The following is a 24,204-nucleotide window of genomic DNA, read 5'->3' as shown; positions in this document are numbered from 1 at the left end:
CACCTGTGCATCAACGCCAAAAAAGCTAGATGTGTGGGGTGACAGCCATGACCAACTAAGACTACACAAGTTGTTTCACACTGGAACTTATAAACAAGTGTGTGCGCAATTTAGTAGTCGATGTGGTACTAAGTTTAGCTTCCAAATACGAAGTACATGCGTGCTGGGAGTCCCATCTGCTTTTTGTGGCCCAGACCTAGGCCCACTATCGGAGCAACCGCTCTCCCCACGAAATCCTCCCCCGGGTCAGCGGACTCCCCCTCCCCCAACCCCGCGCTCCACTTACGTGACTCGCGCGCGACACGCGAGCAGGAGGTTGAGACGAAGACCCGCCGCCACCGGGGATGGCCCAAGCGCCGCCGCGACCTAGGGAGCGAGGATGAGGAGCTCGAGGAGGTGCGCCGCATGCAGAGGATTCCTGCAAGGAGGAGAACATGGAGGTGGTGCCCGTAGTAGTAGGGGAACCGATCAAGAGCACTGGCGAGGGGAAGAAATAGAAGAAGCACTATGCTTCCTTGGAGTACCACGTCAACAGCTTGGAGCTGGTAAGCATCCTTCTCCGTTCCCTCCCCTCCCTGCTCTGTTTATCTAACTTCTCTCGTTAAGAGATCCACACTTTGCTTTCTTGGGATTTTTTGGGGTTTCGGGAGGCACAGGTGAGCCCATGGCTTGTTCCTCCTGCCCTTCCCTCCCCTCCCCTCCCTGCTCCCCCGACTCTGCGCGGATCTGGTACTATCTAGCCCATAGAGCCGTGTTGGACAACACAACCACGACCACAAGGCATCGCTGTGGAGCAGTCGGAGCCATTTGTGATGCCCCCTCCCGGTAAGAGATCCACACTTTTGCTCGTCCGGTGACGAGATAAGCAAGTACGAGTACTGAGTTACCTACTGTTCTCTCCAAAATGAGGGCCCCAAAATGATGAGGACAAATGTCTCCAGTTCACAGAAACTACCAATCTAGATAAGCCCTCTACTCCACGGTGCTCCAAACAATCGGCCTCTGATAATGGAGTTTAGCGTGCTTGAGTTTGACGACTTAGGTGTAAGGATGCATTTTCAGCTATATTGTGTATGCAATAACTTAAGACTACATTGTATTATTATAAGTGCAGTTCTGTTTATCTAACTTCTCGGTCTTATAGTGTCATAAAGTGTTGATTAACTGAGGATAAATTATTCTCTTAGGCTCAGAGTGAAAATAAGGTTTCAGAATTAGTTATTTCAATCTCAAAAGTTGAGATAACTCGAAACATACCTGATGATTATAGAAATGAAGAACCCGTACAGCAAACCAACTAGCATCTATATTATAAATTTTTTTCCTGTTTTAGTTGTCGTTATTTCAATCTCAAAAGTTAAGATAACTTCCTCCCTTGTTCTGTTTCCCACCCCCGCAGCTTGCATTGACCACAGAGGCACACCGGAGCATCCGGCGAGGACCTGCACGCTTGAAACCGACGACGAGGCCATGCGTGAGAAACCAACCACCTCGTGTTTATCCTTATTTTCCCTGTTTGCAGTGTTCTTGTTGCGAAGATGAATTATCTAGCTTTTACTGCAGGTGGTGACACAGTATTACATGTGCAATTTAGATATGGATTTGGACGACTAAAATCATTTACTGAAATGTACCTAAATAATGTTCTGTTTGTGTAGCATCTTTGCATGCCCCGCCTTTTTACACGGTGACACAGTGTTACATGGGCAAGGTACTTTGCATGGCCTGTCGTCATGAATTTCTTTCTGACAACATATTGGTTCAACTTGTTTTCTTGCCATTAGCCATAAAATTGTTTTTAATGAATTGTTATTCAGTTTTGCGTCACAATTTCCATGTTCTCGCATGAATATGTAGCTCTACATTGGCCTTGAAATCTTATCGAGGTCTTCACTTTGGACTATGGAATTAGAAAAGAGTGGAAGAATAGGGTAGGGAGTAATTTCTTTTTCTACTTGTATAGTGAGCTGTGTAAAATCTCATTACTTTAACCACTCCAATAGTTGTTAGCTTTGCACACCAGTTTGGCATGTTGGACCCATGGATCAGCTTTGCGTGACGACACAACATGCATCATTATATAGCACCTGAAACCCATGCAAGATCAGTGGCTGACATCTAGAATCCACCCACAGCTTCTCATCTTTTCAAGATCTCTTATCTATTTAGAGAGCATGATTGGCCTTTTTGTCTTCTACTCCATTCGTTACTCTTTTGTATAAAATGTTTCGTTTTTAGTTCTGATTTTGTTTTTGATGAATGATGATATGCTCATTTCAAGTTCTTTTCATCAGATGCTACTCACATTTAAGATTCCCATAATTTTGTTATGTTGGTCTTATTTACAGTTAACTTTTTTTGTAGTGGGGAATTGCATATTGTGTCAAGGGTGGTCCAGAAAAAGAGCTAAAAGCAATGCAGGTGCGCTACTTTTTTTCTCTCCCGTGTTCTGCAGTTCCAAAAAAACTAGAATCACACTAAAATTTCACCTTCATTTCAGTACTTGGAGAGAAGAGAGTGTGAGTATGACCAGAAGATATCCATTGATTTCTACAAGGTATGAACAGTTAGCTTTGAACTGCCTTTTCTTTCAGAACTCTCATGTTTCCTTGATGCATGTTCAGGAAGGAGATCCCTTGAAACCAGCTGTGATGGGCGTCTTAGTGTAAGGATCTGAAGTTCCAAAACCAAAAAAACCAATTCCATGCTATCCGCTGATGTTGCTGTGGAACTTATAACTTGGTGTTCATGCAGGTTCGTTTCCACTCCAGATCCAATTGGCAACAAGTACTATCTTGGCCCTGCTCCTTTGCAGAATATGGCAAGGTGAGACATTGCACCCCTCTATTGTTCTTTTGGGCATTTTACCTGAGCAAGCATCAAATTGTGACTTGTTCTACAATCTTGTTTGCAATGGCATGCAAATTGCTACAACCAATGGCTCTACTGGCTATAATAGGGATTACCTGTTCTCAATGGAGAAGGCATTAGCCAGCATTAGTAAGAGAACCTATTTTTATATTTTTAAGTGGTTAACACTCTGAATATCTGTTTTTTATACCCCATGTGTTACATAAAATACGGTATTACCTGGGAGTAGTTCATGTATGTCCTTTCTGCAAAGTCAGTATTTACATCCTAGACTCAAACATCAAATTGTGATTATGCTGCCCCTTTTCAGGCCACGAAGATGATTCGATCATAGAGCTTGCAAACAAGGTGAGGAAGGTGCTCAACAGAACAAAGGAGACCAAAATCACTGGTGCCAATGCTTCCCTGAAATCACATGCCCATTATGTTTTTTATTATGATTTGGTATCTTCTCCGTGTCTGTGAACAAGAAAGATTATGTTCCCCTGAATATAGATCGCTGAGAGTTTATTGTTCCTAGCGATGCAGGGCGCGTGAACTCTTCTACTACCTCAAGGGTAAGCAGGTGGACTATGGCGAGGAGCACAGCAAGGCTTGCGGCCACAACAGGTTTGGGAGAATATATCACACAGGTAGGAGATTCCAAAGAACACAATACATGGCCATGGCCTTTCAGAAATTTATTTATCCATTAGTTCTTACATGGCTGTTCTAATTTGGTGCAGGTCACTATCCTGTTTGTTATGAGCACAACCCAGTGCATTTTGTGGGGCACTCTGCTGGCGCGCAGGTTGTGAGGGTGCTGCATCAGATGCTTGCCGACAAGGTACACAAACAAGAGATTTTTCGGTTTTACTCACAAGTGATAGTTGTTTATTGCTACTGGTGGAATTAGTCATGCCTATCATGTGCTTTCAGAGGGATGGTTCATGTGAGCTGGAGTACAGGATTAGAGCACCCAAATTAGGAATTAGTCATGCCTATCATCCCGCTTGAGACGAAGGATGAGCTTGGGCTGCTTCATCCAGCATTCAAGGCTGTGAAGACTTCCACATGATAATTAGAGTACAGTTCCACTTGTTTATTTTGTTGGCTCGTTCTAGATCCTGTTAGGTCTATAATCCAAAGTTTTCTTTTTTTTGTAGAATCTGGTGACAACAGAAGTTTGGGTTGGGGTCATGGGATGGATATCTTTGTTGTAATGTGAGGTGTTAGGAGAATTATGTTATGCTTATTTATTGGCATAAGTTATGTCTTACACGTACAAATGAGTTAATGGATGAACTCAAGTTATTGGTTCAATTATAGATTTCAATGGAGTTTCCTGTTTTTTTTATTATTGTGGGGATTTATGTTAGGTTGTCTCCACTCTCCAGGAGACCGTGGAGGTGGTTCTGGAGGGAGCATCTTTATAAGGGCTGCATCGATGTGAGTGTTTGTGGAATGATTTTTTGTTCTGCTTTCTTTATGCTAAGTGAATTGAGATATGGGAATGCAAGCTTAGTTAATCAAGTAGTGTTTGTGGAATGATTTTCTGTTCTGCTTTCTTATGCTAAGTGATTTGAGATGTGGGAATGCAAGCTTAGTTAATCAAGCAGAATTTGGAAAACAGTTACCAATTGGGAAGACCAGCAGTATAAATTGGTGAGAAATATATGGCAGGAAAACAGTTCCTGAAAAGTGTATCTTTCTGTCTCATGCTGTTTTTCTTGTATATTTTGGGGGGCCAAAACATGTATTCATGACGACATTTTTTATATGGCAGAAGCTAGATGTGATGATGAGAAATCACTTCGTATGTCTCAAATGAGCTTGGCGAAGAGATTTGGCTAATCCAGATCTTTTGTTGCCTCCACTCTGATGGAATATGGTGGTGCTCCTCAGTCTACAACTCCAGAATCTATTCTTTCAGTTTTATATTTATTGTTGTTATTGCTCAGTTTTGGTTACACAAGTTTGTGTTCCTGCAGGTTTTGGATCCTGAAGGAGAAAGCGGGTCCTAAGGGAGGAAGCAGAGCAATTGGAGCTCGAACTGGAGATGCATAGAGAGTTAAGGGAGTAGATGCTGCAACTCTTGTGGCCTACGCTCGAGCTGAAGCCAGATTAGTGGTTAATGTTATGAATTACTTTAACAATAGCGGAGTTCTCTTTGAATTCTTGGTCTTGACAAATTTTGGCATGTTTCTGTTTTTTGGCAGATGAGGGGGGCAGTTGTCCTTGCTGCTAAGCATGCAAAAACAATGGTCGGGAAGCCATTGTTGTATGGAATAGGTACCCTGTTGGTCATGTCGCTGAGGACACTGTATGGAGTGGGTTGTGTTTTTGGCGCACGGTGGTTCCTCTACATGACAAGCGTATCTCCATCGCTGCAAATTGAGTTTGTAAGTGGTCCGAAACAACTAGGTAGCTACTAGCTATTGAGTATTTAGGAGTCAATGCTTAATGATATTTACTTAATGCTTAATTGCTTATCGAAGTAAGAACCCTGTTTTTTGTATTGACATGGTGGTGCTCTTTAGGAGAGAAGCCAGGGGTAAAAAACAATTAGTTCTGCAGATTTTATTTTATTTCGATCAGTTGTGAGAGTTTCTTACAATTGGATGACATTGCTTTGTAGAAAGAAAATACAAGGTATTTTTTAGTAGGAAAGAGTTGCATTTTCTGTGCTCATATACAGCTTTGCCGTTCGTTTTCTAAAATGTTGAAAAGGATCATGTCATTGGTGTAACACTCCTGTTTGTCTTAATTGAAGAAGTGGTACCAACGAGATGTCATTTCCTATCATAATTTTATCTGATGCATATGTTGTAGTAGAGCTCTCAGCAATTGATTCCTCTCATAAATTGGTGGCTAGAGCTCGTGTGGCCCTCTCATCGGATTTGGTGTCTGAGCCCTCGCTAGATCTCGCACCCTCATCGAAGCCCTCATTGGATTCGACACCCTCACTGGAGGTTGCACCGCAATGGGATCTAGGAACCGTAGACAGCCTCGACCACCCACGTGGATTGTTGCCTCTGTGGATGAGACGCAGCGCCAAGGGGCCAGAGGAAACTACGTGATGAACCTCACATCACAGCTCATGTCATGGTTCTGAGACAACCCGTGGCCGCCGGCGCGCCACCGCCGGGACGTGAGTTCGTCGGAGCGTCAGCGAGTCGCTACAACCCAGGTGAGTTTGTTACGGATATGATTCTCTGGATTATTCTGATCGTAGTTTTGCCAACTGGCCAAGTACAGAGTATATATCCGGTCTCTTAACAGGCCATTACAGACTCCAAATAAACCCATAACACCAGATTAGGACACTAAACCCGGCCCACGGCCCAACCCTAGAGAGTACTTACTGCTCAGACATGACAATTCCCCGGGCCTCAGAATCCGCTTGTCCCCAAGCGATGGCGTCTGGAAAACGGTTCTTCAACACATAGTAATCTTCCCAAGTTGCTGATTCCACTGGCACACCAGACCAGCGGATAAGAACCTGTGGAACAGCTTGATGGCCTTTGCGCACAAGACGTCGATCCAGGATTTCTTCAGGAACAATGCCAGTTCTTGAGAGGTCCACCAATGGAGGCAAAGAAGTAAAAACTGGAGTATATGATGGATAATAAGGTTTCAGCTGGGAAACGTGAAACACCGGATGAACTTGAGCATCGGCTGGAAGATCCAATTTGTAAGCTGCCGCACCAATCTTAGCCAACACTCTGAAAGGACCAAAAAACTTGAAAGCCAACTTTGGGCAAGGACGGTTCACCACAGTCTTTTGAGCATATGGCTGAAGCTTGAGCAGCACCATCTCCCCAACCTGAAACTCTCTTGCTGTCCTTCCCCGATCAGCCATTTGTTTCATCCGATTTTGAGCTCGAGCGAGTTGTTCTTTGAGATGAGTTGAGAAAGCAACCCTGTCAGCCAGCCAATCTGTTACTGACCCCTCCTCCAGGACACCAGACTGAGGTAACGCCAACATCGGGGCATCATATCCATATAGTGCTTTGAAAGGCGTACAACCCAGACTAGTATGGTAAGTAGTATTGTACCAAAATTCTGCCAATGCTAACCACAACTTCCACTTAGCCGGCTGAGCATTCACTGCACATCTTAGATATGTCTCCAAACATTGATTCACCCGTTCACTTTGACCGTCAGTCTGTGGATGATAGGCAGTGGAAAACAGCAACTTAACATCCATAAGTTGAAACAGGTGCTTCCAGAAAGAGCTAATGAAAATCTTGTCTCTGTCTGACACAATGGACTTGGGAGGTCCATGTAACTTCACCACCTGATCCAAAAATATTTGAGCCACTCCCTGGGCAGTGAAAGGGTGCCTGAGTGGAAGAAAATGCCCATATTTGGTGAATCTGTCCACTACTACCATGATGGTGTCATAACCCTCAGACTTTGGTAACCCTTCGATAAAGTCCATTGTGACATCTGCCCAAATGCCATGTGGAATCGGAAGAGGCTGTAACAGTCCGGCTGGATGAGTCCTTTCTGGTTTCGCCTGTTGACAGGTCAAGCACTGTTGTACAAATTGAGTCACATCCACCTTAAGTCCCTTCCACCAGAAAAGTTTCTTGACTCTCTGATAAGTGGCATGTATGCCAGAATGCCCCCCCATGGCACTGTCATGTAAAGCTGCTATCAGTTTGGTTCTAAGGGCAGAGTTGGACCCTATCCAGATTTGGTCACCTTTCCTGACAATACCTTGCTGCAAGCTAAACCCTTGTTCATTTGGACTATGCACCAACAACTGAGTAATTAACTCCTGGGCTTCAGCATCTGTCTCATAGGAATTCAAAATCTCTTGAATCCACACTGGTTGCACTTCAGAAAGAACAGCCAACTCCATCATAGCCCCCACCCTGGATAAAGCATCAGCTACTCGATTCTCTACCCCTTTTTTGTAAACGATCTGAAACTGAAGGCCCATTAATCTTGCCATAGCTTTCCTTTGTAGCTCAGACTGAAGTTGCTGCTCTCCTAAAAATGTAAGTGACTTATGATCAGTCTTGATAACAAAAGGACTCCGCTGCAGATATGGCCTCCATTTCTCCACAGCAAGAATTAAGGCTAAAAACTCTTTATCATAGATAGATAGGTGTCTATTCCTTTCTCCTAAAGCCTTGCTGATATAAGCTATGGGCTTTCCTTGTTGCATGAGCACAGCCCCCATTCCGGTGTCACATGCATCTGTCTCTACCACAAAAGGAAGATCAAATCGTGGTAGAGCCAAGACAGGAGTAGTCGTCATAGCTTTCTTTAGGGCCTCAAATGCTGCTTGAGCTTCATCATTCCACTTGAAACCATGCTGTTTTTGCAACAGCTGAGTGAGGGGTCGTGCCAAAACTCCATACCCACACACAAACTTCCTGTAGTACCCTGTAAGCCCCAAAAATCCCCTCAACTCAGTGATATTCTGTGGTCTAGGCCATGCCAGCATAGCAGCTGTCTTTGCAGGGTCCGTCGCGACCCCTTCACTGGATATAATATGTCCAAGATATCTCAGCTCTTTCTTCGCAAACACACACTTCTTATGCTTCAAGAAAAACTTCTGTTCTCTGAGCTTGGACAATACCCTCCTAATATGTTTGTAGTGCTCCTCCAGACTCGGACTGTAGATCAATATATCATCTAAGAATACCATAACAAATTTCCGTAGAAATGGTTCTAGCACTGTGTTCATGGCACACTGGAATGTTGCTGGTGCATTTGTCAAGCCAAAAGGCATAACTCGGAATTGGTAATGGCCATGATGAGTTTTGAACGCAGTTTTACCCTCATCCTCCTCTGCCATCCGAATCTGATGATACCCCGCAGTCATGTCTAGACTTGTGAAAAACTGAGTTCCTGCCAACTCATCCAGAATCTCATCCACCAAGGGCATGGGAAAACGGTTCTTGATGGTCATGGAGTTCAACCTTCTATAATCAATACAAAACCTCCAGCTGCCATCTTTCTTCTGAACCAGTAATACGGGAGATGCAAATGGACTGGCACTGGGTACTATCAATCCTGCAGTTAATAACTCTGTCACTTGCCTTTCAATTTCTGTCTTGTGGAAAGGTGAATACCTATAAGGCCTGGAATTCACCGGAATAGACCCTGGGAGCAATGGTATATGATGGTCATACATTCTAACCGGAGGTAGTCCAGTGGGCACAGCAAACACATCTTCAAACTCCTTAAGTATCTGCCTCAGCGGTTCCTGTTCCTTTTCAGCACCTTCCTCCTGTATTGCTTCGAGCATCACAAAAGCCCACACTTCATTTCCCTTCATCCACCTGCTCAGCTGAACAGCTGACACTTGCAATACCTCTGTACTTCCTACGCCATCCCCCTTCAGCTGCACTCTGACCCCTTTATCCCAGAATGTCAGCACCTTGTTGTCCCAATCACACTCCATAGGACTATGGCTCTTTAGCCAATCATACCCCAATATAGCATCATAGGCTTCTAAATCCAGTACCCTCATGTTACTGGCATAAGTGTGCCCTTCTGCCCACCACTCCAGCGCTGCCACCCTTTTTGAACTCAACATGAACTCTCCATTTGCCACCTTGACTCTTACCGGTGAAACAACTTCAGTTGATAAAGCCAACTGATCTACCATCCTCTGGCTGACAAAGCTTGAGGAACTGCCCGAGTCTACCAACATCACCAACACTTGATTCTGGATCAGTGCCCGAACTCTCATACAATTCTCACGGTCAGTTCCACTGATAGCATTTATAGACAGCTTATATGCTTCCTCCACTTCCTTATCTTCCTGATCCAGCTGTTGCAACGTCTCATCTGACAACACCAACCCCATATCCTCTACAGTCAGATTATGTAATTGTGCTCCACCTCTTTTAAGGCATTTAGCTTGATGTCCTGGCTCGTACTTCTCTCCACAACCAAAACATAAACCATTTAGCCTCCGAAACTCTCTCAGCTGCCTCTCCTTAGCCAAATCAGCAGGGCCAGTCACTCCTCTAGGATCTCCTTTCACTGTGTTCACCATTACTTTGCCACCTAGATAATTCCTCTGAAATTTGGCCTTGTTCATCTCCACCACTTCCTGCTGAATCTGCGCCAGAAGTATCGCCCGATCCAGTGTTCGAGGTAATTGTGCCAACACATGTCCCTGCAATTCCCCCTTCAAGCCTTTCACAAACTGAGAAACAAAGAAAGTTTCTCCCAACCCAGGGTTGTGTAAGGTATTAGCATACTTGGCCTCTTCAAAAGCATGAATGTACTCCTCTAAACTGGACCTCTGCGTCAGCTGCAACAAACCCCTCATTGCTTGGGAATCCTCTTCTGCCCCAAACTTCTCCTGTACTGCCTGAGTAAACTGGACCCAATTTCCCAGCCCTTGACTTCTCTTGTATTCCCGCACCCAGCGTGCTGCATTTCCTTCCATGTGCAGATAAGCTGAGGACGGCCACAAGAACTCAGGCACCTGGTAAATATGGTAATACTCCAAGCACTTATCGAACCAAACCTTAGGTTCAGCACCCTGAAACTTGGGAAATGCCATCTTCGGCAAATCTGAAGGCCGATAATCTCTTCTCCCTCCTTGTGGGTCATTCACCCGGTTCCTCATATTTCCTCCCCGATGCTCACGACGCTCTCTACTTCCTTCCGGCTGATCATCCACACGAAACTCCTGCTCTCCATACTCCCGATCATCACCCTCAGACCGCCTTTGGTTACGCCCTTCCTTCTCAGACTCAGTTTCCATACCTTCCATCTCCTTCGCCATCCATTCCAATCGAAGGCGCGACACCGCCTTCCCGGTTTCATCCACTTGACGCGCCAGGATGGTTCGTTCCTCTTCCGCCTTCCTCGCAGATGTTGCAGCAGCCTCAACTTGGTGATGAAGACGTTGCTGTCCCGCCTCCATCACCTCTGCTTGACGTTGAAGACGTTGCTGCCCAATCTCCATCGCCTCCACCTTGTCGCCCAAACGCTCCAGGATCTTCATCATCCGATCCCAGCGCTCCTCGCTCTTCTGCTCCGCGACCTCCATTGTCTCCAGCAGCAGACGCGTCTGCACGGAAGGTTTGGTGGACGGCGCCGTCGCGGAAACCTCCGAGGACCACTCCTCTGATACCAACTGAGACAACCCGTGGCCGCCGGCGCGCCACCGCCGGGACGTGAGTTCGTCGGAGCGTCAGCGAGTCGCTACAACCCAGGTGAGTTTGTTACGGATATGATTCTCTGGATTATTCTGATCGTAGTTTTACCAACTGGCCAAGTACAGAGTATATATCCGGTCTCTTAACAGGCCATTACAGACTCCAAATAAACCCATAACACCAGATTAGGACACTAAACCCGGCCCACGGCCCAACCCTAGAGAGTACTTACTGCTCAGACATGACAGGTTCATGCCTCTCATCGCCTCCCGTCGCAGCTCATGTTGTGGTTCGCCAAGGCCGCCGCCACGCTGCACGCCATGGGCAGCGATGTCGCCTTCGCGAAGCTCGGCATGGAGTGCTACCCCAAGGAGGCCACCGCTGTTGGGGTCAAGGGATTCCCCGACGCGGAAAAATAATTGACGACGAGATCAATGCCGCCTCCGTCGCTTGCTGCCGCATCTACCTTAGGTCCGAGTCTGAGCCTGGTGAGCCCCCACCCACACAAGTTCAGAATTACCAGATTCATCTGTTGCAGTCCTCTTACTTTCCCTGCTCATTTTGGTAGTAAATGATGGCACCATTCTGCCTCCAAGGCACACTAATCACAACCACTAATCCACTATTTCGAGGAATAATTCTGAACCATCAACTCAACAGTAAGACAAGCCAACAGTTGCTTTCCCTTCTGGACATGGCTTTGTTGGGCTCGCATGTCTCTCACCGATGGTAGGCATCCGATTTGGTAGGAAATCTGGGCGCTGATAGATCCATTGGCAGATTTATTGGGTAATGAAAACAGTGATTGGTGAGAACATGTCATGTAACCTCATGTCAGGTGGGGTGCTATCTGTTTGGTAGGATTAAAAAATAATTGTTCTGTCTTCATCCTAGGTATATCGCAAGTTCTTCGGCGGGTACTGCAACTGCTCATACCATGGTTAGTCTTAGTGAACCTCTCTTGGTGTTCTTAGGTTTACCTATAGCTATTATTTATCTGTAGCTATTATCTACTGGGTTTCTTTCTTGGTGTTGATAGTTTGTTGGAGATTAGGCGTTTGATTTCCTTTACAAAATAGGTTCAGTTTGAAATTGCGGCCAAAGCAATGTTTTCATGTGGTTTCATCAATTTTAGTTTCTATATTTACATGTGTTTGATTGTCCCTTGCTCTCGTTTAGATAGAGATTTCTATCAAGAGTATAGAAAGTTGGTGCCTGACAACTAGCTGCTTGCATTCATCCACCCCCTACTCTTATCTTGCAAAAGCCCACTTCTTGTGTTTTGCTTGTATATATATTAGGCTGGACCAAAGTGCGGTTAAGTAACCTCTAACAAATTGTCATGACATGAGCTGATTAGCGGTCTATTGTAAGCCCGCTCGGACTTACGAAAGTGGAGGTCACATTTCCATTCCACCAATGCATGTAGATTTTGGTTCAGACTTCCATCAGTGAATGAAAAAAAAGGAAAAGCAAGAGAGAATAGCAAGTACTTATATCAGTATAAAAATATACCAATGGGTAGTGAGCCTGCAACGTTGTGTACGTATACATGGGGAAAATATTTGGTTTGTGGCTTGTGTGAAAGGACAATTTAGGTTTGTATTCTATATCTGAGAACCATTCATAGCTTTAAGATTTTGTTATAATTGTCATCCCATGGTTTTGCTCGGAATAGCTGACCTTCTCTTTGTGTTTTTTGGTTGATATTAGTGTAAGATGATGAGTCCACATTAGTTTGATGTGCACCTAACAATTAGGTTCTTCCTTCTTAATACTACATGCATTGTTTTAGATTCTAGCCTATATGTTTAGTTGCAGGTCAAGTCTCTTAACAAATTTGGTTTTGCTGGTTGTTTAAACTATTCCAGTTTGTTGTGGCAATTCAAGTGACAGGTCCAGAAAAAAACATATCTCTAGCTATTCGTTATTTCATATTGAATTTTCCTCATATTGTAGAGAAATCTCAGCTAATCTGTTCACATCTTGAAAATACAATCACAATTTCTCTTTACACATGAAATGTCCCTGAAGTGTTCGCATATACATAATGGTGATTGTGACAGAAGAGTCATGCTATCTGGAGTCCTTTATTCAGTATTTCGGACAAATGACTATCACATTTTATTTAGCAAGGAAATATAAGGTGCAAAATATTATATTAGTGAACCTATGAGCAGTTGAGCATACTCAATCTCATGCCTCATATCTGATCTTTGTGGACCAAGTGCGGTTTGAAATTCCCTCGCCTATCTTGGGCTGACTTAAAGACAATCAGATTTAGCATTTAGTCAGATGAAAAGATGGATAATAGGGATGATCCCACTTGGATCCTAGGCACAAGATTGAGTGTGCAATTGTGCATTTTTCATTATAATCGTATGCACCTGTTACTTCCTATTATTCACATTATCAAATATTGTTCATGTAGTGTCTTGCACTCTTGCCCGTTCCTGAATAGACAGTTAGGGAACAGGGTAAAGATGGTGTTTGTAGACTTTTTGGCTGGGAATACAAATGTTAAGATGTAACCGCATAAGGATATGTCATGTGCCCAAGATTCTCGAACAGAAGTTACCTCAATAATCGATAGTTCAATAAATAGATTAGTTTGTATGATTAATTTACTATGTTGTTCTTACACAACTGGTACATAAATTCAGCTACATCTAAACTTAGTCAATGACATATGCTAACTTTTGTTGTTTTTCACAGTGGCACAGAACACTTCTTTGCATGAATTCCTTGATAGTTATCTACAATTCAGGCACAGGTGGTATGATTCTCCAGGATTTTTTTGGGACTGGTCATTGCGGGCATGTTGAGGGTATTTAGTTAAGCAATTTTGTTATTATTTTAGATTGAGTACATCAGCTCGCTGGTTGCTTACATTTTCTTGGTCCCTAGAGCTACTCACCTCGCTGGTTGTTTACATTTCCTTGTTCCTGGGATCCACTTTCCTAAAATGAATCTGTTTTAATCTTGTAACTGGAACTGGTGGATATTTTGATAGGGAAATTACGATGATTGATTTCTAGATTTGAGTTTCAGATTTTTTTTGCTTGTACTGGCCTCTTGAGATTGGAAGACTGGCGTTGTTGTGGGCTTGTGGCATAGGCTTCCTTTGTGGGTCTTTTTCTCATCTGATGTAAACAATATTTTTTAGTCTGGTAACGGTGCAAAGGCAAATGGGGCATCATCACATATCTAGGTCGTATTTTCGACAGACAGATATAAAACGGAGTGGGAATGCCTCGGTAGGATTGATTACTCTATTTATTTTACTAAGAATGGAAGACTAAATCCATTTTTAATTTTCTACTGTTGGATAATATCTTTTTTGCAGATTGATATCATGTCCAAGTTCTTCAAGCTGATGGTGGTAGGTGTTTTGCTTTGCTACTTTCTCATTGTTGAAGTTGTCTCCATGTTGTATTCACTAAAGAACCCCTATATTATTTATTTTGGAACAAACCTTTTTAATGGTGGATTAGACTGATTCGGTGAGGTAGCTGTGCTTTTATGGATTGAGGTTGGTTTGGTTTGGATCTAAGCCCATTAGCAGCTCTCATTTTGTGCTGACAGGTTGCCAAATTACAATTTAAAGTACCTGATTAGCTGATTTGCTATGTACTATGACATTTAAGTATTTAACGTATCGATAAGAAATTGGTTGTTTTATTAGTTAGTAGTACTTGGATTGATTCACATGCAACATTAATACCATCATGTTTAATGTTCTGTAACTTCCTGCCATCATGTCTGAAATAGAAAATAATCTCCATGGGGCTTTTAGATCGTCAAACCAAGTTTGGAAACAAGAACTCCAGTTTGGTGCCTCAAATTTGATATTGTTGTTTTAACTGCTACTGCTTATGTTTGTGCCTGATACTACTTCCTTAACTGGGATTGAATATGAGAATATTGTGCCTGATCAAGATGTTGGATGTTAGTATTTCAGTTTTGGCTGATTCTATTTTTCTTTAGTTGCTACCATACTGTTTATTTTAACTTGAAGCTACATATAATTCAAAAGTACATGGATTTTGCAACGGACGAATGCTCGCTTGGTGTAGAAGCCATGGAGCTCTTTGGACCAAGGTGACCATCTGATCGACCAGATCGGCCATGGCACAGGTCGCATAGGTGTATTGCCATATCAAGCCTATATTATTGTTGTATTACATTGGACGCATAGGGAAGGGAAAAATCTGGTGGATTATAGGGTGTGATCTGTCTGTCTATAGTTGTGGTGGCATTCATTTGTGCAAATGATTTGTGATATATTGATGTCGAGAATACATATGTTGTTTATTTCTATGTAATCGTTGCACACTATAATTTTATCAAACAACTTTTCTATTGTTGCAAGGGGTGACAAAAATATGATGGATTGTAGGAAGAGGCCTTTGCCCAAGTGTATTGTCTATGGCAAGCCCAAGCACCAGGGTATCACCCAACTCAAGTTCCAGAGGTACAAGAGGTGTGTCGCTGAGAGAGCTATACGCAAGCTTGGTGGACTGAGGGTTCTTATGTTATGAAATAAAGTATGTCATGAACTTTTTGCAATTTGACTGTATTATCGGACTACGAATGGAGAGTGATAAAATGTTGCATGCTGTTGTGGACTACATGATTGGTTAGTGATCAAAAAAGGGAGTTTGCATATTAATGTATTTTATCATATTAATCATTATTCATATAATGTTGTTCTCTGTCTCTCGCATGCGTGTGTTGTTGGCTCGCATGCGTGGGTTGTTGGCTGACCGGTCTAACATCGTAGCACACGTTCGTTGCCCCCCGACCCTCGCGTCGCACTCCCTTGCACACCACCGCCGTTGTCGTCGTCCCCAGATCCGTGCTCTTCTTCCCTGTCTAGCCGATAAACCCTCCCCTCTACTCGCTTCCTTCAACAGTTTCCGTTGCAACGCACGGGCACTCGCCTATTACCTCAGATGAACTCAATACACTGCCGACGCCACCTGATCTAGGGTTTAGCGGAGTGCCCTCGCGACGAAGCGAGGGCCCGATCCATCCAGGTAAGCTCAACTGACTCCGATAGGTTGAATTCCGCTTTAGTTCGAACGATCTTGTGTGGTTGGTGTCACCGGCCCGTCCTCCTCGTGCCCGATGTGGTTTTGGTTTTTGTGCTGCTTGTAGTGCGCCGAGTTTGGAATTGGATCCGTAGTGTGTGGAGCTTGGAACTGGATCCATAGATTCACTTCTGCAGTTTGCTTGATGTCATCAGGCGCAATGGATCGGACCATCGGGTAAAACAGGATGTAGTTGTGCGGTTTTGGTGTTCGTATAGGCGGGCACTTGGGAACTCGTAGGTGGGGACTTGGGAAGTGAAAATGTTGCTCTGCGTGTATATGATTCATCGATTTTGTCACGAGGAAACTTGCATCATTTGGTGTAGGGGTGAAAATAGGACGAATACAGTCGGATAATAGGTCATTCGGTATCGTACCCTAATATAATTTTCTCGGATACAGAATCGGGTACAAGTAATTAAAATTTGGGACGAATGCATGATGGGATCGGTTAATAATTCGGGCGGGTAAGAAAGATATCGGATATTACTCGGACAGATAATATATATTTGTCGTATAGTTTGTCTCGATAATATTATTTATCAAACCGTTCAACAAACCAATAATATAAGAAATATATAATCTTATAAATATATAAAATTATACCTAAAAAATTGATATCATAGAGCTCAAAGTTACTAATGACAAAGACATTATAAAATAAAACATTTTTTTTAAAAATCAGCAACATATTCTCTAAGGAGGTGTTTGGCATGACTCTGCTCCATCCTAGAGCAGCTATTCTCTAAGGGTGCGTTTGGTTTAGGGCTGGAAAATTAGCTCGAGGCTCGCGAGCTGGCTCGAGCTCGGAGCGGCTCGGCTCGGCTCGGGGTGGCTCGCGAGCCTCGAACGAGCCGAGCCGAGCCTCTTCTTCGAGCTCGTTTTTGCAGCGAGCCGAGTCGAGCCGGCTCGTTCCAGCTCGCGAGCCGGCTCGCGAGCCTCACAAAAATGATTAATTTATGGAATAATAATGAATATTAGATAATTTTATGGATAATAGCTCATTTTTAGTCTTTGATGATGAATATATTACAAGTTATAATTTAATTTACTCATAATGTAGAATGATGATTCTATATTTCAAATTTATATAATGTTAATTCACCAAATAATGCAATGGTAAGTACCAGAATATGGCTCGCGAGCCGAGCCGAGCCGGCTCGCGAGCCAAAGTTGAGCTGAGCCGAGCCGAGCCTCTTTCGCCAGCTCGTAAAATGGACGAGCCGAGCCGAGCCGAGCTCGTTCAGACACCGAGCCGAGCCGAGCTCGGCTCGGCTCGTTTCCTGCCCTAGTTTGGTTGCAATGACGGGATGAGACAAGACAGGATAGGATGATCCCTTACGTAAGACATTTTGGTTTAGGGTCAGTGGTTGGAACAGTACCATCCCAGTGCTGTCCCTAGCTGTTCATCAGAATTAGGCGGACGAGAGGGACACTGGGTGACGTCGCTGTCCCTGGCTGTCCTAGCTGCCCCGCAACCACTTGAAGGTGAAGTACCTCTGCTCCAGAGTCTATGGTGCTTTCCCATAACAAGTACAATGGTAGGTAAGCTATTTGGCATGACTCTGCTCCACTCTAAAGTAGCTCTACTCCAAAACTCTGGTGGAGCAACTATGCTCCAAAGTTTAAATTGCTTTCTCATAACCAGTGGCAATGGCAGACAAATAACTCCAAACTCTGTATCTAGGTTGCTTTTTAGTGATTTCCAAGCAGCAAAAGAGGTTTGGCTCTAAAAACTCCATGAAGTTTGTAACTCTGGAGTTAAGAGTGTTTGGTAGGCTCTGGCTAGCTCCTCCTTGGAGTTTTGCTCTGGAGCCATGCCAAACAAAGTACTTTCAAACTTTATGTCTAGATTGTTTTTAAAGAGTTTCAGAGAATTTAAAAGGTACTCCAAACATTTATATTGTAGCTCTTAAAATTTCACAAAGTTTACAACTCTGAAGTTAGGATGTTTGGCTGATTATGGTTAGTCCCTCTTTGGAGTTTTGCTCTGTAGCCATGTCAAACAACCCCAAAGATTGTAGAATTTGTGTTCGGGACTCCGGGTATGCATCCTGAAGGTTGCAATATGAGCTGAGGAAACTTTTTCAAGCTGGATAATATGCTTGCTCCACTTACAATACTTCTGTATTGAGCCTCTATCTCTAGGTATAGTCTTCTCCAAGTAGGATTTTTTTTGTTCCCAATCAAAATATCTCAAGTACATGGAATATAAAGGCTATAGCGTATTACTCTGGAACCTAGGAATATTGGCCCATACATCCCTTTTTTTTGGTACCTAACATAATGAAGGTCAATTGCATGTTTTTATGCTATGCATTGGAGTAAGATACATGCATTTACGGCCAACATGTTTTACTTTTACAAAGTTAAATGAAGTTTAGTTTATGATAGTGTGATAAAAAATAATATCATGATATCCCATAAGTTGGAGTAATCTTCATTGTCTCATAAATTGTTTAGACCATAGTCACAAAGTCCCCAGATCAAAAGGGTCGAGGAATGCGGTACACTTCCTGTGAGAGGTTTTTACATGGTGGGAACGAAAATGACCCAGGTGTACCTGGGTCGGGGACGGCGTTTTTAGGTCGAGGGTCTCTGCCACTATACCCGTCTCCTGTGGCTATGGTTCATACCACAATACGTTGCATTCTTTTTTTGGTCAAAGTATGTTATAAGGACTTGCCAAATATTTTAACTTAGTTAAAAAATTTATTAAGGTTAGGAGTGCACTTTTGAAGTATATATCATAATGTAAATATTTACATTATATTGTAAAATACATTATATATTCAATTATTCATTATTAGAGAGTTTGCACATTTGTTTCATATGATTTGGTATTTGTATAACCCACATACATGCATAATTTCAATGTCAAGAAGTATTGGCCACGCATCAGATCATGTGAAATTTGAGAATATGGACTCTTATCTTGACTTCTCAGTCATGAACTGATGGAGTACCTTGATGATGTTCCAATCTGATATAAAAATAGCAGACTCTTGCTTAGTGCCTTTATGGTCACAAGTTTGGGGGTTGTGGCCTTGTGGGGGTTGGATGGGGTTGGCACTTGGCAGTGTGGGCGGTGGGGTGGGCAGGTTTGTTAAGTTGATCTGTTGCATACTCATAACTAGTGTGGGTTCATCTGTGTTTCATGTGTGACAATAAACATCAATTTCAGTCCCCATTTTTGCATGTTGCTGCTAGTGCCACTAGATTCCACTGCATTTTCACCATTCACCATGCTGGATGTACGCTTTGTGCCACCTGTGACTTGTGAACTACTTTTTCTGTTGTCTGCAAGTAATTTGCCTAACAAAAGTTCTAATATATGTACATGGCTCTGCAATGATATATGTTAGCATGCTGTATAGGCCCATGGGCCTTTAGGGTGTTCGGTTGGCCCAGGAGGGTGGTCGGCTGCAACCCTAGAGCAGTGGCGGCTGCAGCCCCTCTCCCCTTTTTGGTAGTATTGGATCTGATTGGCAAGGTGTCCTTAGATTAGCACTTTCCTGATTCTCTAGATTAGCACTTTCCTATTTCTGGGACATCCTTGCCTATATGTACTGAGCCTTGGGCTCCCTCAATAATCAATCCAACAATCATTTCCCAGCCATCCTCTTTCATGGTATCACGAGACCGGGACTAGTCCTTCCCCTCTCACTCTTCCGCTGCACCTCTGCGCATCCTCCCTGCGCGCTGGTATGGTTGGGACACCTCCACTCTCCCTCGTCGATCCTGCCGACCCCACCGCCAAGACGACGATCCACCCCCGCAGCCAGACGTCGAGGCTCGCCGCGCCCTCCGCGAGGCCGCCCTAGCCGTCGCCCAGACCGCCGAGCAGGACGCCGCCAACGCCTCCAACGAGCGCGACGCCGCCGCAGAGCGCGTCCGCGCTGCCCTTGCTCGGGCGGCCAAGGCCCGGGCCGACGCCGCCGCCGCCGCAGATCCCGCCGACCAGCAACACGCGGACGGCGAGATGAGCGTCCCCCACGCCATGCTTCTCCACGAGGCCGCTGCTGTCCTCAATCTCCACGCCCAGGCAGTCTCCGTGCAGAACGCACGCAGCCTGGTGCCGACGGTACTCGACACCGCTGGCAACTACCCCCGTTGGCGCGAGCAATTCCTCCTCGCCGTCACCAAGTACTCGCTTCTGGACCACGTCCGCAGCGACTCCATCTCAGCCCTCGCTGACTGGACTCGGATGGACGCCGTCGTCAAGTCATGGCTCTACAGCACTGTCTCCGCTGACCTCGCCGACGCCGTGATCGACCACCGCGCATCCGCCCGTGAGGCCTGGCTCGCCATCGAGGACCACTTCCTTGGCAACCAGGAGACTCGCGCCCTCCACCTCGACGCTCAATTTCGCGCCTTTGCTCAAGGAGACCTCTCCATCACCGAGTATTGCAAGCGCTTCAAGAAGATGGCCGACGACCTCGCTGAGCTCAACGAGCACGTCACTGACCGCACCTTGGTCCTCAACGTGCTTCGTGGGCTTAACGAGCGCTACAAGGACATCGACGTCCATCTCCGGCGCGGGCGCCCGTTCCCCTCCTTCGCCGCCGTCCGCAACGAACTCCTCCTCGAGGAAATCAACATGGTACACCACCCTGTTGCCCCCTCCACTGCTCTTGTCGCCACTGGTTCTTCTCGCCAGCCTGCAGCGACCAACAGTGGCTCTCCGCGGATCGGCGGTGGAGGCCCCAAGCCAAAGCACAAGAAGAAGAAGGACCGCAGGGCTGGCAGCACCCCTGCTCAAGGCCCCAGCGCTCCCTCAGCTCCCTCTTCCGCCCCTGGAGCTCCTGCTGGGTCCGGCGCGACCTGGCCCTCCGTCTACAATCCGTGGACCGGGTCCATTCAAATGTGGCCCGACACCCAGACCCCTCCACTGTCCCGCTTCCCCAGGGACGCGCCGGCCCTCAACAGCAGGCTCTGCAGCAAGCTCTGCTGGCCCAGCAGATGCATCTCCCTCAGCAGACTTACCCGCCCTCCGTCCAGCAGGCCTTCCAGCCGCAGCAGCTTGCGCCGCTGCAATACCAGCCTATGGTTGGCACTCCGGTTTGGGACCAAAACTCGCTGGCCTCTACATTCAGCACCATGACGCTCACTCCACCGGTGAACAACGACTGGTACCTTGACACCGGTGCTTCCTCTCACATGACCTCTCATGACGGTACCCTCTCTCACTCCTCCACTCCTCGATTTCCTTCTCCCACATCAATTGTTGTCGGTAATGGTTCGCTCCTGCCCGTCACTGCCACCGGCAAGGCGCAACTTGGCCCTCTTATTTTAAATAATGTTCTTGTTTCACCTCCTCTTATCAAGAACCTTATTTCTGTTCGACAATTTACTATCGATAACCATTGCTCTGTGGAATTTGACCCATATGGTTGTTCTGTGAAGGATCTTCTCTCGTGGAACGTGATCATCAGGTGCAATAGCTCCGGTCCGCTCTACCCCTTGCAGCTGCCCGTCGCTCACTCCCTTGTCGCCAGTGCTGCACCATCCCACCTATGGCACCGTCGCCTCGGCCATCCCGGTCGCGAGGCCCTCTCCAAACTAGCTTCTGCCATTCCTGCATGTAATAAAAGTTTGGATCCTATATGTCATGCGTGTCAGTTAGGACGACATGTTCGTCTTCCCTTTGGTACTTCAGTATCTCGGGCATCAAATAACTTTGATCTTATTCATTGTGACCTATGGACATCACCCATTCCTAGTATCTCCGGTTACAAATATTATCTTGTTATTCTTGACGATTGCTCACATTACTTATGGACATTCCCTTTACGCCTGAAATCTGACACTTTTTCCACTCTGTCTAACTTCTTTGCCTATGTGTCTACCCAGTTCGGCAACCGCGTTAAGGCCGTCCAAAGTGACAACGACAAGGAATTTGACAACTCCAGCACCCGCACCTTTTTACTCACGCATGGCGTCTTGTTTCGCATGTCGTGTCCCTACACGTCCCCACAGAATGGTAAAGCTGAGCGGATTATTCGCACCACTAACGCTGTCATCCGCTCTCTTCTGTTTCAGGCGAGCATGCCCCCTCCATATTGGGACGAGGCGTTGCACACTGCGACTCTCCTCCTCAACATCTTACCAACCAAGACGCTCGATTTCTCGACTCCGCATTCTGCCCTTCTTGGTAGTGCGCCGTCCTACGATCATCTCCGCGTTTTTGGTTGTAAGTGTTACCCCAATCTCTCGGCCACTGCTCCCCACAAACTTGCACCTCGTTCTGCGCTTTGCATCTTCATCGGCTACTCTGCTCATCATAAGGGATACCGATGTCTTGACCCTACCACCAATAGAATCATCATCTCTCGTCATGTTATCTTCGACGAGTCCACCTTCCCTTTCGCCAAGCAGCCCTCACCGCCCGCAGCTGCGGACTTCACCTTTTTAGATGAAATCCCTAACCTGACAGTCCCCCCTATAGGACTGCCGACCATGTCTTCTGCAGGATCTCCAGGCTCCCGTGGCGTTGTTCTTCCTGCGCCTCCAGTTCCCCCGGGGTTCCACGTACCTCCACGTGCGGGAACTGCGCCCTGCGCGGCTCCCTCTTCACCGACCGGGGTGCCGCCTCCGACCGCCTCCGCGCCACGCGCGGCCACGCCTGCGGGACAGCAGGACATTGCCGCGTTGCCACACGTGGCACCGTCTCCACCAAGCGCGCAGCCTCCAGTTCTGCGCGTCTACTCCAGGCGCCCCGTGCCGGCCACCGCTGCACCAACTGAACCAGTTCCGGCCGGGCAGGCTGCTCCACAACCCGGCCCTCTACCGCGAGGTGCTGTCGCCGTTCCTCCCACGGTTAACCATCATCGCATGGTGACCCGGGCCAAGGACGGCTTCCGCGTGCCGGTCCTCTACCACGCTGTGCCCTTATCTCCGGTGCCGAAGACCTTCCGCAGCGCCCTGGCCGATCCAAATTGGCGGGCCGCTATGGAGGAGGAACATACGGCGCTTCTTCAGAACAAGACTTGGGACTTGGTTCCTCGCCCTAGTCACGCCAACACTGTCACCGGGAAGTGGATCTTCAAGCATAAGTTTCATGCTGACGGTTCCCTGGAACGCTACAAGGCACGCTGGGTACTTCGGGGCTTCACCCAGCGCCCTGGCATTGACTTCGCCGAAACCTTCAGTCCCGTCGTCAAGCCTGCAACTGTTCGCACAGTACTCTCTCTGGCGCTCTCCCGTCAATGGCCTGTTCACCAGCTCGACGTCAAGAATGCATTCCTACACGGCACCCTGACAGAGACAGTGTTCGCTGCTCAACCCTCCGGATTCGAGGACCCTGCTCACCCGGACTTTGTCTGCCGTCTGAACAAGTCACTATATGGGTTAAAACAGGCTCCTCGTGCTTGGTACAGCCGCTTCGCCACATACCTGGTCTCCCTGAACTTCGTAGAAGCCAAGTCAGACACTTCGTTTCGTCTTCCACCAAGGTTCAGACACTGCCTATCTACTACTTTACGTCGATGATATTGTTCTCACTGCCTCTTCGACACATCTACTGCGGAAGGTCATCCTAGCTCTCCAGCGGGAATTTGCTATGAAGGATTTGGGAGCACTTCATCACTTCTTGGGGATGCAGGTCCAGCGCACTTCTGATGGTATGGTTCTCTCTCAGCGGCAGTATATGTTGGACATCTTGGACCGTGCTGGCATGGCGGAATGCAAACCTTGTACCACGCCCGTTGACACCAGTCCCAAGATCTCTGCCGACTCTGGCGCTCCAGTCACTGACCCGTCAGATTACCGCAGTCTTGCCGGTGCCCTACAGTATTTGACCTTCACACGACCCGACATTGCTTACGCCGTGCAGCAGGTCTGCCTTCATATGCATGATCCGCGAGAGCCTCACCTGGCTGCTCTCAAGCGCATTCTTCGGTACGTTCGGGGCACTCTTCACCTGGGTCTTCATCTCCGACCGTCGACTCAAGATGACTTGGTGGTTTACTCTGATGCTGACTGGGCTGGCTGTCCCGATACGCGCAAGTCCACGTCAGGCTACGCTGTGTTCCTCGGCGACAACTTGGTCTCCTGGTCCTCCAAACGTCAGAATACTGTTTCTCGCTCCAGTGCAGAAGCCGAGTATCGCGCTGTCGCCA

General features: G+C 46.3%; 3 pseudogenes across 3 annotated transcripts; all 3 read left to right on the top strand.

The window, feature by feature from the left end:
- The first annotated feature begins 267 nt into the window (after positions 1-267).
- LOC114574137 (gamma-glutamylcyclotransferase pseudogene) lies at positions 268-5,541 on the top strand (annotated as a pseudogene). Its single transcript, NR_161472.2, has 14 exons — positions 268-545; positions 1,400-1,474; positions 1,659-1,711; positions 2,365-2,421; positions 2,501-2,557; positions 2,625-2,665; positions 2,755-2,826; positions 3,182-3,262; positions 3,392-3,503; positions 3,597-3,697; positions 4,248-4,299; positions 4,637-4,741; positions 4,842-4,980; positions 5,070-5,541. The product of NR_161472.2 is annotated as a gamma-glutamylcyclotransferase pseudogene (transcript).
- LOC100275899 (gamma-glutamylcyclotransferase - hydroxyacylglutathione hydrolase - 60S ribosomal protein L15 pseudogene) lies at positions 268-15,660 on the top strand (annotated as a pseudogene). Its single transcript, NR_161471.1, has 20 exons — positions 268-545; positions 1,400-1,474; positions 1,659-1,711; positions 2,365-2,421; positions 2,501-2,557; positions 2,625-2,665; positions 2,755-2,826; positions 3,182-3,262; positions 3,392-3,503; positions 3,597-3,697; positions 3,790-3,936; positions 4,017-4,079; positions 4,248-4,299; positions 4,637-4,741; positions 4,842-4,980; positions 5,070-5,252; positions 11,886-11,931; positions 14,158-14,248; positions 14,338-14,373; positions 15,391-15,660. The product of NR_161471.1 is annotated as a gamma-glutamylcyclotransferase - hydroxyacylglutathione hydrolase - 60S ribosomal protein L15 pseudogene (transcript).
- LOC114574138 (60S ribosomal protein L15 pseudogene) lies at positions 11,814-15,560 on the top strand (annotated as a pseudogene). The gene is made up of 3 exons (NR_161473.1): positions 11,814-14,248; positions 14,338-14,373; positions 15,364-15,560. The product of NR_161473.1 is annotated as a 60S ribosomal protein L15 pseudogene (transcript).
- Positions 15,661-24,204: the final 8,544 nt, after the last annotated feature.

The sequence above is a fragment of the Zea mays genome, chromosome 1, assembly GCF_902167145.1.
Source record: "Zea mays cultivar B73 chromosome 1, Zm-B73-REFERENCE-NAM-5.0, whole genome shotgun sequence".
In the NCBI taxonomy this organism is placed as follows: Eukaryota; Viridiplantae; Streptophyta; class Magnoliopsida; order Poales; family Poaceae; genus Zea; species Zea mays.
Note: the sequence above shows the minus strand (reverse complement) of the source record. Positions and strands in the feature narration are given on the sequence as shown.